This window comes from Podarcis erhardii (genome assembly GCF_964252035.2).
Source record: "Podarcis erhardii genome assembly, chromosome: W".
In the NCBI taxonomy this organism is placed as follows: domain Eukaryota; kingdom Metazoa; phylum Chordata; class Lepidosauria; order Squamata; family Lacertidae; genus Podarcis; species Podarcis erhardii.
This window is the reverse complement of record NC_138506.1, coordinates 8,182,796-8,196,999: the sequence shown is the minus strand read 5'-3', so window position 1 is coordinate 8,196,999 and position 14,204 is coordinate 8,182,796. Positions and strand designations below refer to the sequence as shown.

The window sequence follows — 14,204 nt, the reverse complement described above, 5'->3', positions numbered from 1 at the left end:
GAAGAATAATAATATTAATAATCAGAAATAATCAATAGATAGATACTCAAATCCAGTACATACATACATACACTCATACATATTTTGGGGGTTTAACATGGCAAACAGGGGCAACGTTCAAACACCCCAGTCGGGTGGTGCTCTAGTGCCCGTTGCGCCCTGTAACCCACAAGCTATAGCGCAACTCGTCTTGGCAATTCAAGCCTTTTACGTGCAATGCGAACCTCCGGTAGCCCCGACGTCTTCCATAGTGGAGCTACCTCAAGATTGCATACCTGACACCCCCCCCCAGCCAGCAGGGCCAGGCAGGACCCTCCTCAGCTACATCTAGCACGACGCAGCAAGGCACCAATCGGCCCCAGACACGTTTGCAAACCGCACGTGCACAGAAGTCTAAGTCTAGGGCCCAGAAGGCCAAGTCCGGGGCGCAGAAGCCTAAGGCCAGCACCCAGAGGACCAGGCTATCAAGGGCCACCTCCTCTAATGCAAGTCAGGAGGCAATAGGTGTTCCTAGTGTTTTTCAGGATACTCCAGCCCAGCACAGTCCGTCCGAAGGGTCATCTTCGGATGACGAGTTGCCTCCCCAGCAGGCAGCTTCTGCGTCTAATGACCCAGCCCCGCGAGACAGCAGCTCCCGCGGAGGGAAGCGGAAAGTGAAGAGGAAGCACATGTCCAAGAAGAGCAGGAGAAGGGACCCATCTGACTCCGAGGATGAGACAGGTACTTCTTCTTCTGAGGGTGATAGTGATGCGCCCATGGAGACTTACTGGGGGGAGGGCGAAGAGACAGGTGCCCCTTTGTGGGTCCATGAGAGGCGGGCCAATTCGCACCGTAAAACTTTTAATGGGACCCTCGAATGGAAAGATGGGGCGCTAGTCGAGGATGTTAAAGTTTTAACTCACTCGTCTACTGATTTTAACTTGGGAAATCGCCTTTCTAAGAGGAAAAGGGATAAGATACTGAACAGGGATTTCGTAGATATGTTTACGTTGCTGCCGCCGGCACAAATAAAGGGTAAAATGGGAGAAAAAGAGATATTATGGTAAGAAAAGATATAGGATCCCTCTGGCGGAGCGTACATTTGAGAACTGGCTCAATGGCTACCAGGTATTCATGGGGATAGTCTTAGGAGGTTATCCAAAACGTGGGTTGCACCTTGCATCTTATCTGGCTCATGTGAGAAGGGCGCGGGAATTAGCGGGAGATGAGGCTGCCATCTCGTACGACGAGGATTTTCGTAGGAATGCCTTGCTTTTGTCCTCAACGCACTGGGATCAGAGGGACAATAACTACTGGATGGAGCATGTGGGGCCTAACATCGAAAAGAAAACTTAAGACCAAGCAAAACCCGGTAAGGTGGACGCCAAACGTCGTAAACAATGCTGGGATTTCAATAGAGGGGCCTGCCAGCGCACCTCTTGTAAATACTTGCACGAATGCGATAAGTGTTTAGGCAGTGACCCGGCTATTAACTGCTTCAAGGGCAAACAACAGCCCTTTCGAGGCGGCAGGGGTCACCTCCACCAGGGAAACCGGGGTGCCCCCTCTGGCGGTTCAGGGCCTGCCCAAGGGTCAACAGGGAATCGCTACTAATTTGTCCCTCGACCTAGCTCACTCTCCAATTAAGCTCCAACCCCTAAGAACACTGTCAAACCTATATCCTAATAGACAAGCCGCCCTTCTTCTAGGGGAGGGGTTTTCCCACGGGTTCAGGATTCCAGTTGTCTTCACCCCCAATTCTGGTTGCCCCCCAATCAGAAATCAGTATTAGAGAGACCTGACATTGCTATGAAAAAGATTCAGAAAGAAATTGTGGCCGGGAGGGTGGCTTGTCCATTTCCGGAGCCTCCCATTGATCAGCTGCATATTTCACCGCTCGGCATTGTCCCAAAAAAGGCCCCTGGGGAATTCCGGATGATACACAACCTTTCTTACCCCAAGGGTGCTTCAGTCAATGATGCTATCCCCCAAGAAATGTGCACGGTGAAGTATGCATCTTTTGATCAAGCGGTGAAGTTGGTCCGGGGATTTGGTAAGGGCACTTTTATGGGAAAATGCGACATCGAGTCGGCATTTCGCCTTCTTCCAGTTCACCCAGAGGACTATTGATGGTTAGGTTTTAAATTCCAGGGTGCTTATTTCATTGATAAAGCGATGCCTATGGGGTGCTTGATTGCCTATGCCACTTTTGAGACTTTCAGCACCTTCCTGGAATGGGCGCTGAAATTTAAAACTGGTTCCGAAGGGGTGGGGCATTACTTGGATGACTTTATTTTGGTCGCAAATAATGCAAATGACTGCAAGGCCTTGCTACAGGCCTTCAAGTCCATGGCTGAGGAGCTGGGTGTCCCTTTAGCAAACGAGAAGACGGAGGGCCCGGTCACCACGATGACTTACTTGGGCATTGAACTCGACACACTTGCCCAAACTTCTCGCCTACCTACCGAGAAGTTGGTTGCCCTAAAAGAGCTTATTTCATAGATATTGCCCCTAAGGAAGGTTACCCTGAAGCAAATTCAATCACTCTTGGGTCACCTCAACTTCGCGTGCCATGTAGTTTCCCCCGGTCGCCCCTTTTGTGGACGGTTGGCAAAGCTGTCAGCAGGTTTACGGTCGCCACATCATACGGTCGCCACCTCTCGAAGGCTGTAAAATCAGATCTCCAGGTTTGGCTGCAATTCTTAGACGGCTATAATGGTATTTCACTTTGGCAAGATAGCATGGCCCTGCAAGCGGATTTCCAGGTGCATTCAGACGCGGCAGGTTCCTTGGGATTCGGTGTCTACTTCAGAGGTCAGTGGTGTGCACGATGGCCCTCATCCTGGCAGGGTAAACCCATACTACGTGATTTAACATTCTTAGAATTCTTCCCTATCATAGTCGCAATTCACATATGGGCTGAGCAATTTAAAGACCATAGGGTCTGCTTTTGGACAGACAACCAAGCAGTGGTGTCGGTCTTAAATAAGCAATCTTCACATTCCCCCAGAGTAGCGTCGCTGCTGCGGTATTTTGTCCTTTCCTGCCTCCGGCTAAACCTATATGCCTCTGCCAGATTTGTTCCAGGTATTGATAACAACATTGCGGATGCTCTATCTCGTTTCCAGATGGATCACTTTCGCTCATTGGCGCCGGGTGCGCAGCAGCTGCCGCAGCCGTTTCCAGAGCACCTCTGGAGTATTGGCAACGAGAAGCAATAAAGGGAGTATTGTCAGCAGTTGCACCCTCAACCTTAAGATCCTATAACAAGGCGTGGTTAGATTTCACATCTTTTCACCAGGAAAAAGAGCGGTTTAAACCAGGCAGGCCCCCGTCTAAGTCAGAGGTCATAGAATATCTTATGCGCCTCCACGATCTAGGTAGGGCCCCCAAAACCCTCAATATTCATTCAGCGGCAATATCGTTCTTCTCCAAAGCCCTGTTCTCAGTCGACCCCTGTGCACACTTCGTGGTACGGAAGATGCTGGAGGGCTGGCGCAGGTCTCGGCCTCCTAACGCCGACAGCAGAAGGCCCATAACTTATGACATACTCATGCAAATTCGTAAGAAGCTCAGGGTCATCTGCTGGTCCAGGTATGAAGCCAGGTTATTTTCCACAGCATTTTCCTTCGCCGCCTTTGGTGCCTTACGCATAGGCGAGGTGGTCTGTGAGGACCGGCCATCTAGTAACAATAGGGGGCTCCTGTTAGAGGATGTAACCTTGTCAAGCTCAGATGTAATATTGAAAATCCGCAGCTCTAAGACCGATCAACTTGGTAGAGGGGCTCTAATCCGCCTGCAGGCAACTCAGAAGGCTGGCCCTTGCCTGGTAAAGGACGCTAGAAAGTTTCTGTGCTTAAGACCAAAAGCAAGTGGCCCTTTCTTCATACATGCTGATGGCTCTCACCTGTCAAAACACCAGTTCACGAGGGTTATGCACAAGGCGATCGTGGCCATTGGACTTCCACCTGAGGAGTATGCCGCGCATTGGGCATTGGGGCTGCGACCACCGCTGTCCACATGGGTTTACCGGCTGAGAGGATAATGGACGTGGGGCGGTGGAAGTCTAATGCGTACAGGGGATACATCCGGAAACCACGTTAACTCCCCCTTCCCCCATCAATCCCCCTGACCCGGCTCTTACTCTCTTATTTCAGGTATCGGGGCGGTGCGTCTCTGGATCATTGGCCACAGTATTGTACACTGGGCAAGACTGCGTGCAGTTACCAGGGGCTGGTGCGATGACCTGCAACTCCCTAGCAATGTCGAAGTGTCCTGGATTGCTTGGCGTGGAATGCATTGGGAAGAATTCTTCCCGGCAGTAACAAAAAGAATTGCAGCCGAAGGCCCACCCGATGCGCTGGTCATCCAACTGGGCGAGAACGACCTGGCTTATAGAAAAGGGGTGGACTTAATGTGGAATATTTTCAATGACCTGGAGGAGTTGCGGGCTACGTATTCAAATATAACAATAATCTGGTCATCTTTGCTTGAGAGGCGCTGTTGGCGGGACGTCGCAAATCCCGTGGCTGTGAATAGAGCCAGGAGGATCCTGGAGTGCTCGGTGGCACGTAGAGTGGCTGCGATGGGTGGGCGGGTCATTGAACACCCATGCATCCAGTTTAGCAAGGAAGCACTCTATCGCGGGGATGGCGTGCATCTCTCTGATGCGGGTAACGATATTTGGCTGGCCGACATTTTTCGGGGAATCAGGGATTGGTTACAGGTCTGAGGGTATTGGCGGCGAGCCTGGCTCGTGTGGTGGTTAGGCATTGGCCGGGGTATTGTTATGCAAATGAGGACGGGGGGAGGATCGCCATCACCTCCCCCAATTCTTGAAGGGTAGTTCGTTAAAGGACTCCGGGGGGCGTCGCCTTGTCCGAAACCTACGGAGGCTAGGGCCTAAAGCGCGCTCCCGAGCAGTAACCCCTTGGGGAGCGCCTAGGGATGTGCATCTCGGGGGCTCCCCCTGTTGGTGCTTAACCCTTCCTGGTTAGACCGGATAGTCTGTTAGGGCCAATGCCTAAGGCCAATACCGCTCTTACCTGTAATCAATAAAGTTGTGGCCATTTTTCGCCCATTAATCTAAATTCTGGTGTCCGGTGTCTTTATTTATTCCATCTGTGGGAGGGGGCGGGTATCGCCACGCAACAGGATGCTGGACTTGATGGGCCTTGATCCAGTAGCCAGGCTCCTCTTACGTTCTAAAATAATTATATTTCTGTCTGTTCTGCAGACACTGACCCTAGATGCCTCGTCCATGTCCTACCCGTCCAATGACATCTGCAGCGCTGGCACAGAGGCCATCCAGCAGTTTCTGTGTGGAGGTGAGCAGAGCAGAGGGCCTGCCTAGTGCAAGCAGGGTGGAGAGGACCAGCCCAACAGTGCTTGATACCTCTGAGACTCTTTCCTCTCCTGGAATGAAGGGCCTAGGGAGGGGCTGTAGCTCAATCGGAGTGCATCTGCCTTGCATGCAGAAGGTCCCAGCTTCAATGCCCGGCATCTTCAAGCAGGGCTGGAAGAGAACCTTGTCTGGAATTGAGAAGAGGGGTTGCTAGCCAGTGTAGATGGCCCTGAGCTACATGGACCAACGGTCTGGCTCGGTATAAGGCCACTTCCTATGAAAACATGCTTGCTGAATTCTAGAGCCACCTTGATGCGTTTGGTGGCCAAGCAGGGCTCAAGTCTCCCTGACTCATTTTTAGCGCTCTGCCCAGTGCATCACACTTACAGGTGAAACTCAGAAAATTAGAATATCATGGAAAATTTTCTGAGATTGTTAATTTGGGGTTTTTATCAGCTGTACCCCATAATCGTCACAATTATAACAAATAAAGGCTTGACATATCTCACTTTGTATGTCATGAGTCTATCTCATATATTAGTTTCACCTTTCAAGTTGAATTACTGAAATAAATGAACTTTTCCACGATATTCTAATATCCGCTGCCCAGGAGGACTCCCCTGAGTGAGTGCCTGAGGGCCCTGCTCTTGCCACTTACCACCTGGCCTGGGGCGGGGCCTGAAGCCTCACAAGGACTGCTTGCTGCCTGCTGTCCGGGAAGACTCCCCTGAGTGAGTGCCTGAGGGCCCTGCTCTTGCCACTTACCATCTGGCCTGGGGCGGGGCCTGAAGCCTCATAAGGACTGCTTGCTGCTTGCTGCCGCTGCCCAGGAAGACTCCCCTGAGTGAGTGCCTGAGGGCCCTGCTCTTGCCACTTACCATCTGGCCTGGGGCGGGGCCTGAAGCCTCATAAGGACTGCTTGCTGCTTGCTGCCGCTGCCCAGGAAGACTCCCCTGAGTGAGTGCCTGAGGGCCCTGCTCTTGCCACTTACCATCTGGCCTGGGGCGGGGCTTGAAGCCTCACAAGGACTGCTTGCTGCTTGCTGCCTGCTGCCCAGGAAGACTCCCCTGAGTGAGTGCCTGAGGGTCCTGCTCCTTCCTGCCGCTTACCATCTGGCCCAGGGCGGGGCCTGACAGGCCTCACTAGGACAGTTGTTGTTACTGCCGGAGGGGCACAGAGTGTTTTTAAAATGTTTTTTAAAAAATTCTTTTGGATTTTTTTGTATGTGGGGGATGGGGGTGGGATGGATGTTTGGTTGGGCTTGGGGAATTTTTTTTTAATTTTGATGTTTTTGTAATTTTTACATTTTTTTGTTTGTATTGTTTTATTGGTTTTGTTTGTTTGTTTAAGGTGTTATTTTGTTCTTAATAAGAGAGTCTGTGTACTTGTCCAGTAAACGCTTCCACTGCGCAACCAGCAACAGTTCTCTTTGCAGAGCATTGATTAAGTCCAGTGCAGAGATTCTTGTTGCAGTACAAGCTTCAGAGTCTCAGCAGCAAAGAAATAACGACACAGGGAAGCCTGTCTTTCCAAAGACAGGTTTATTGCAGAAAGATAACAGAAACACCTCCAGAGCTTTCAGACATTTTTGCTTCACGCTCCCCCTAGGCAGAGAAAACAAACACTCTTTATATACTGAGCAACTTAACAACTTAACGAGCTTGACTACTTAAAGTCACATGACATTGCTAACTTGCCAGCGTCTTAGGTTTCACACCCTAACACCCCCTCTCGCTGGCAATACAAAAACAAAATTACTTCATTTTTTTTTTTTAAATATTTTTATTAGTTTTACAGAATAAAAAAGAACAAAGAATAAAATATAAAAGTTTCATAAATCATATTTCTTTTACAGAATCTTTTGGACTTCCCCACATCTTCCCGAATCTGCATTATTTATAATACCAACTTCAGCATTTTGTTATCTTATTTCATCACTTATTGTATCTTTCATTTTGTCATATTACCCATTTCAATATATTTGTAACCCAATATTCATAATACAAAGTCTTCAGCTATTTATTATCTTATTTCATTACTTATTGTATCTTTCAGTTCATTATTGTATCTTTCAATTCATTACTTATTGTATCTTTCAATTTCATGTTACCAAAGTCAAAGTTATTGTAACCATGATCTTATATATTGTGATTAAAACATAATGCAATAAAGATTTTTCTTAATTTCACCTCTCTTTTCTTGTGCCTTAGTTTTCATTTCACCTAATTACCATTGCTGGGGCTAATATTTCCTAAAAAGTGCATTTTCTTAACATTCATACAGCTTATAATATTTTTGTAAATAGACCTTAAATTTTTTCCAGTCCTCTTCCATTTTTTCTTCTCCCAAGTCTCGGATTCTGCTACATGCCGTAAATTTCATTCCGGTGTTCCATAACCTTTCCCAGTCTTCAAACATAATATTGTGCCCCAAGTCCTGTGCCCATTTTATCATGGCGGATTTGACTGTCTCATCCTGTGTATTCCATTTAAGCAGCAAGTTAAACATTCTTGAAAGTAATTTGTCTTTAGGTTCTAACAATTCTGTCTCTAATTTCGATTTTTCCACCTGAAACCCAACCTTTTTATCTGTTTTGAAAATTTCCCGAATTTGAGCATAATGCAACCAGTCTCGCACCTTGCTTTTTACATTTTCAAAACTCTGCAGCTTCCAATTGTCACCATCTTTTTCAATTAATTCCCAATATTTTGGCCAGTAGGCCTCCATGTTAAGTCTCTTACGTGCCTTGGCCTCTGCCGGTGAAAGCCACCTTGGTGTTTTGCTCTCCAATAAGTCTTTATATTTTGTCCAGACCATAAAAATTGCTCTTCTAACAATATGATTTTTGAACATTTTATGAACTTTAACCTTGTCGTACCACAAATACGCATGCCACCCAAAAGCGTTATCAAACCCTTCCAGATCTAGGACATCAGTGTTCTCTAACAAAAACCAATCTTTCAACCAGCAGAAGGCTGTAGATTCGTAATATAACCTCAAGTCTGGCAGGGCAAATCCCCCCCTTTCTTTCGCATCTGTTAGTATTTTAAACTTAATTCGGGGCTTTTTGCCCTGCCAAACGAACTTAGAGATATCCTTCTGCCACTTTCCAAAACATACCACTTTGTCCACAATCTGCAGGGTCTGAAACAAAAATAACATTTTCGGCAAAACATTCATCTTTATAGCTGCTATTCGGCCTAACAAGGAAAGTTTTAGTCTTGTCCAAGTTTCCAAATCCCTTTTGATTTCTGACCAGCATTTCTCATAGTTGTCCTTAAACAAATTCAAGTTTTTAGAAGTCAGGTACACCCCTAGGTATTTTACCTTTTTAACCACATTTAATCCTGTCTCTTTCAAAAACTCATCTGCTTCTGTAGACGTTAGGTTCTTTGCTAAGACCTTAGTCTTTTGCTTGTTCAACTTAAATCCCGCCACCCGACCATAATCAGAAATTAAATCCAAAACTCTTTTTGTGCTAGAAACTGGCTCCTGTAATGTTAATACCAAATCATCTGCAAATGCTTTCAGTTTGTATTGTTTCACTCCAACCTCAATGCCCCGAACTGACCGGTCCCTTCTAATCATATTCAAAAGCACCTCCAGGACCGAGATAAACAATAATGGGGATAGAGGGCACCCTTGTCGTGTCCCTTTTTCAATATTGAATTCCTCCGTCACCACATTGTTTACTATCAATTTAGCTTTTTGATCTGAATATATTGCTTCTATACCATTTTCAAACCAAAAACAAAATTACTTCAGACCCATTTCTTCACAAAAGTTTTCATGCCGCTGAAACCCAAGCGGTTTCGTAAAACCATCAGCTTGATTTTCATGACTGGGACAGTAATTTAATTTAACAATTCCTGCTTTTACCGTTTGACAAACATTTTGAAAGCGGATATCCAAATGTTTAGTACGACCTTTAAACTGCCCATTTTGGACAGACTTCCGGAGGCGGCACAAAATGGCAATGGCGGTCCTCTTTACTCTGTGAAGAGGGGCTCCGCGAAAAAGGGTCGTCCGCTGCGGCAAAGCGGAGACCCGTTAAGAAAAATCACAGGCAGAGCGAGCCTGTGACCGTGGGACTCGGCGGGCGCCCAGAGCCCCCCCAGAATCGTAGAAGGAACCCCGTAAGGGGCTCCGGAACGGGAAAGGGGGAGCGGCGCTGTGAGTTCATCGCTCTTTTCGTGGATGCAAAGCCGCGCTGCTGCTGCCGATGAGCGCTGACCTTTCTTCTTGAAAACATCGAATTTGACAGCTACATACCCGTGAGTAAGGGGTACAAAATTTTGGACTAATTTGGACTAATTTTACGGATCTGGACTGAAAACGGGAGGCGAGTAACAGGAAGTCCGCCTTCCGATCCTGCTAACTAGATCAAAGCAAGGGCTGAAGTGCGCTGTAGCGCCTAAAAAGGATCGTAAAAATAGAACAAAGGGGCATTGATAGACTTTGTTTCGGGAAGTAAAAAGGAAAATTTTTGTGAAGCTTGTGGACTCAACTTTTGGAACTTTCTTCCTATTCTTGAGATATACGGAGTTAAAAGGGACAACCTAGTCGTCGGGCTGCCAGAGTGCAACAGAGAACTGTCAAACTGCTGATACTGTTGCTGAAGTCTAAACTGTTACATAGACTGAGTTACTAACGTCTAAACATTGTTTCTGAGACCATTCTTGACACCTTGTGGCTTTTAATCAAGAAATAGAAAGCTTTGGGAACTCTCCTTTTGTATTCAGGAATTACAAAGATTTAATACGGGATTATAGGAACTTCAATGGCGGAAAAGAACTCTTTCCTTTCTTGAAACTTTGAAATACTCCCCCTAGAGGATTGTGGAGACATAGAGGCCTGGGAACTGTACTTTATTGAGACTTCTTGTGGTTTAATTGTTTATACTTTGAACTTCTCTTTCTCATGGAATAAAAGACAATTTGACCTTGAACCGAGGCAGGTGTGGAATGAGTGGCCCAGGGAAAACAAGAGCAGCTAAAGAAAAAGAAAAAGAAAAAGAAAAGAAGCCTGTGCAACTTGTTCAAACAACTTTAACTCATCAACGCAGATCATCTGTCCCAACTGTGCTGACAGCACAGGAGGAGGAAATTGAGCAGCCTGCTACAGAAGATGTGGCAACTGGAGGATCTGAATCAGTCCTGAAACAAATTCTGGAGCAACTGGCAATTTTAAATCAAAAGGTGGACAATCAATCAACAAAAATTGACCAAGCCACATCCTCTATTGGTAAATTAACTGAGCAGGTTTCCCAGCATACTCAGGCAATTGACAATTTGCAAGGAGCTACGGCTGAAAATTATAAATTAGCTGTGGAAGCCAATCAAAAAGCAGAGCAGGCAAACCGAAAAGTTGATGAGATTAAAGGGGAAGTTAGGCCTTTGAAAAGACAAGTAGGGGAACAACAAGCCTACCTGTCACTGGTTGAATTGAAAAGTAAGGAAAATAATCTCAGGTTAAGGGCCATCCCAGAATTGGAGGCAGGTAACTTAGAGGGATTTCTGACACTCCTATTTTTTAAATTCTGGGGAATTGAGGAAGATAAAGACTTTAAAATTGTGACGGCCTTTAGACTGGGAAGATCGGTAAAGAAAGATAAGGCCAGAGACTGTTTAGTTATTTTGAGATCAAGAGAGGAAAGAGATAAGATATTAGGCCTACATTTCAAAAAATCCTTGGAGATAGAAGGTAAAAAGGCTGAAATATATAGAGATATTCCCAAACATCTACTGGATCTTAGGACCACCTACACAGACCTGACCAAATTGCTAAGACATAACGCAATTCCTTATAGGTGGGAGTTTCCACAAGGACTATCATTTACTTATAAAGAAAGGAAAGTAAGAATTAAATCACCTGAGGATCAGCAGAAGTTTCTACACGACCACGAGGAGGATCTTCAAAAAGGAGCTGCAGCTTCTTGGCCACCACCACCACCGGGACCACCACCAAAACCTACACCGTCTGGATCTGGACCAGCACCACTACCTCCAGGACCGGAGGAAAACCTAGACACCCCATTGTAAGACTCACCAACTAACCAGGATGTCTCTGCAGCTTCTTAGCTGGAATATAAATGGCGGAAACTCTCCGGAAAAAAGAAGAAAAGTATTTCATATTTTGAAAAAAGAACAATTGGACATTATTTGCCTGCAAGAAACACATGTGACAAGGCTCCATAGAAAAGTGTTAATCAATAAAAGATTAGGCCAAGAATTTATTTCTTCGGATAAAGTCAAGAAAAGAGGAGTGGTGATTTATGCAAAGGAGAGCCTGTCACCGAAATTTCTATTTAAGGATGAACACGGCAGAATTTTGGTGATTGAAATTCAGACGCAAGGAGAAAAATTTTTGATATTAGGAATATATGCTCCAAATGAAGGAAAATCGGAATTCTTCAGGAAGCTGCATGAGACTATGCTGGACTACTTAGACTACAACAACATTATTATGTTGGGCGATATGAATGGGGTTGTATCTGTAAACATGGATAAGTCGCAAAGTGCCAACATAACGAAAGATGGCAGACTACCTAAAACTTTCTTTGAAATGACTGACAATATGGACTTAATTGACATATGGAGGGTTAAGAACCCCTTAGGAAAAGAAGGAACTTTCTTTTCTGAAGCTCATCTGACATGGACACGAATCGACCAAATATGGACAACTAGAGGACTGGTACCTAAGACTAGAAAAGTGGAAATCTGCCCAAAAACCTGCTCCGACCATAATGCTTTGAAAGTGGAATTGAGACTTAACACAACCGGATCCTTTAGATGGAAAATGAATGACACCTTATTAAGGGACCAGGAGATTGTTAAGAAGGCCCAAAAAACTTTAAAGGACTATTTTGAAATAAATCTAAACACCAATGTGGAAAAAAGAACAATCTGGGACGCAAGTAAAGCAGTTATGAGAGGGTTTCTAATACAACAAAATACGATTAAGAAAAGGTTCTGGAATGAAAAGAAGGAGAAGATATTGGAGAAAATAAGAGAAGGAGAGAAAAAATTAAGATCTAGGCCCAAGTCGAAGGAAGTGCTGAGAGAGGTGAAATTTTTCCAGGCACAATACTCGAAATTGATAAATCAAGAAGTGGAATGGAAAATTAAACAAATGAAACAAAGGTCCTTCGAATCAGCAAACAAGTGTGGGAAACTGCTAGCATGGCAGTTGAAAAAGAGACAAAAACTTAATACAGTTACAAATCTAGAGATTGAAGGGAGAATGGTTCAGAAACCCGAGGAAATTAGAAAGTGTTTCCAGAGATATTTTAAAGAACTTTATTCACAAGGGCCACAGAAAGACTTTGAGATGGATCAATTCCTTAAAATTAATGGATTACAAAAAATAACTCAGGAAATGAGAACTACCCTGAATAGCAATATCACTCAGCAAGAAATTGAAAGTGCCATTCAGAACCTTCGACTAGGCAAATCTCCAGGCCCTGATGGACTTACCTCCAAATATTATAAGGTTTTGAAGGACTATTTGATACAACCTCTGTTGGAGGTCTGCAATCAGATTATGGAGGGGAGGAAGGCACCGGAGACGTGGAAAGAAGCTTTCATCACATTGATACCTAAACAAGAAACTGAAAAGACCCAGCTTAAGAACTACCGCCCCATCTCACTCCTAAACGTGGATTACAAAATTTTTGCGGATATTTTAGCAAGTAGATTTTAAAAAGTTCTTAATGAAGTGATCCATAAGGACCAGGCTGGCTTTCTCCCCGGTAGGCATTTGTTTGATAATACAAGAAACATTATTGACATTTTGGAACTTCTACAAACAAATCTTAATACTAGAGCGGTTCTAATTTTTATTGATGCGGAGAAAGCCTTTGATAACATTTCTTGGATGTTTATGAAGAAAAATTTGGAAGGGATGGGAGTCGGGCGGGGGTTTGAAAATCAAATAGAAGCAATTTACTCAGAGCAAAAAGCTAAATTGATTGTTAACAATGTGGTGACAGAGGAATTCAAAATAGAAAAAGGGACATGACAGGGGTGCCCCCTATCCCCCCCTATTGTTTATTTCAGTCCTGGAGGTGCTATTGAATATGATTAGAAAGGACCGGTCTGTACAGGGGATTGAGGTCGGAGTGAAACAATATAAATTGAAAGCTTTTGCAGATGACTTGGTATTAACATTACAGGAGCCAGTCTCTAGTACTAAAAGAGTGCTAGAATTAATTTCTGATTTTGGTCGGGTGGCGGGATTTAAGCTGAACAAGCAAAAAACTAAGGTTTTAGTAAAAAATTTGACAACTACAGAAACAGATGAGTTCCTGAAAGAAACAGAATTAAATGTGGTTAAAAAAGTAAAATATCTAGGGGTGTACTTGACCTCCAAAAATTTGAATTTGTTTAAAGATAACTACGAGAAATGTTGGTCAGAAATTAAAAGAGATTTGGAAATATGGTCAAGATTGAAACTTTCCTTGTTGGGCCGGATAGCAGCTATAAAGATGAATGTATTGCCGAAAATGTTATTTTTGTTTCAGGCCCTACAGATCGTGGACAAAGTGGAATGTTTTGGAAAGTGGCAGAAGGATATTTCCAAGTTTGTTTGGCAGGGCAAAAAGCCCCGAATAAAGTTTAAAATACTAACTGATGCGAAAGAAAGAGGGGGATTTGCCCTGCCAGACTTGAGGTTATATTATGAATCTGCAGCCTTCTGCTGGTTGAAAGATTGGATCTTATTGGAAAACACTGATGTCCTAGATCTGGAAGGGTTTGACAATGCTTTTGGGTGGCATGCATATTTGTGGTATGACAAGGTTAAAGTTCACAAATTGTTTAAAAACCATATTGTCAGAAGAGCAATTTTGATGGTCTGGACAAAATATAAGGACTTATTGGAG

At 44.7% G+C, this 14,204-nt stretch overlaps 1 pseudogene across 1 annotated transcript in view; it reads left to right on the top strand.

Moving 5' to 3' along the window:
• Nucleotides 1–14,204, top strand: part of LOC309333189 (E3 ubiquitin-protein ligase LRSAM1-like) — a 106,131-nt pseudogene that overhangs the window by 36,272 nt on the left and 55,655 nt on the right. The window contains exon 7 of the transcript XR_014161633.1: nucleotides 5,216–5,306. The product of XR_014161633.1 is annotated as an E3 ubiquitin-protein ligase LRSAM1-like (transcript). The remainder of the gene's footprint in view (nucleotides 1–5,215; nucleotides 5,307–14,204) is intronic.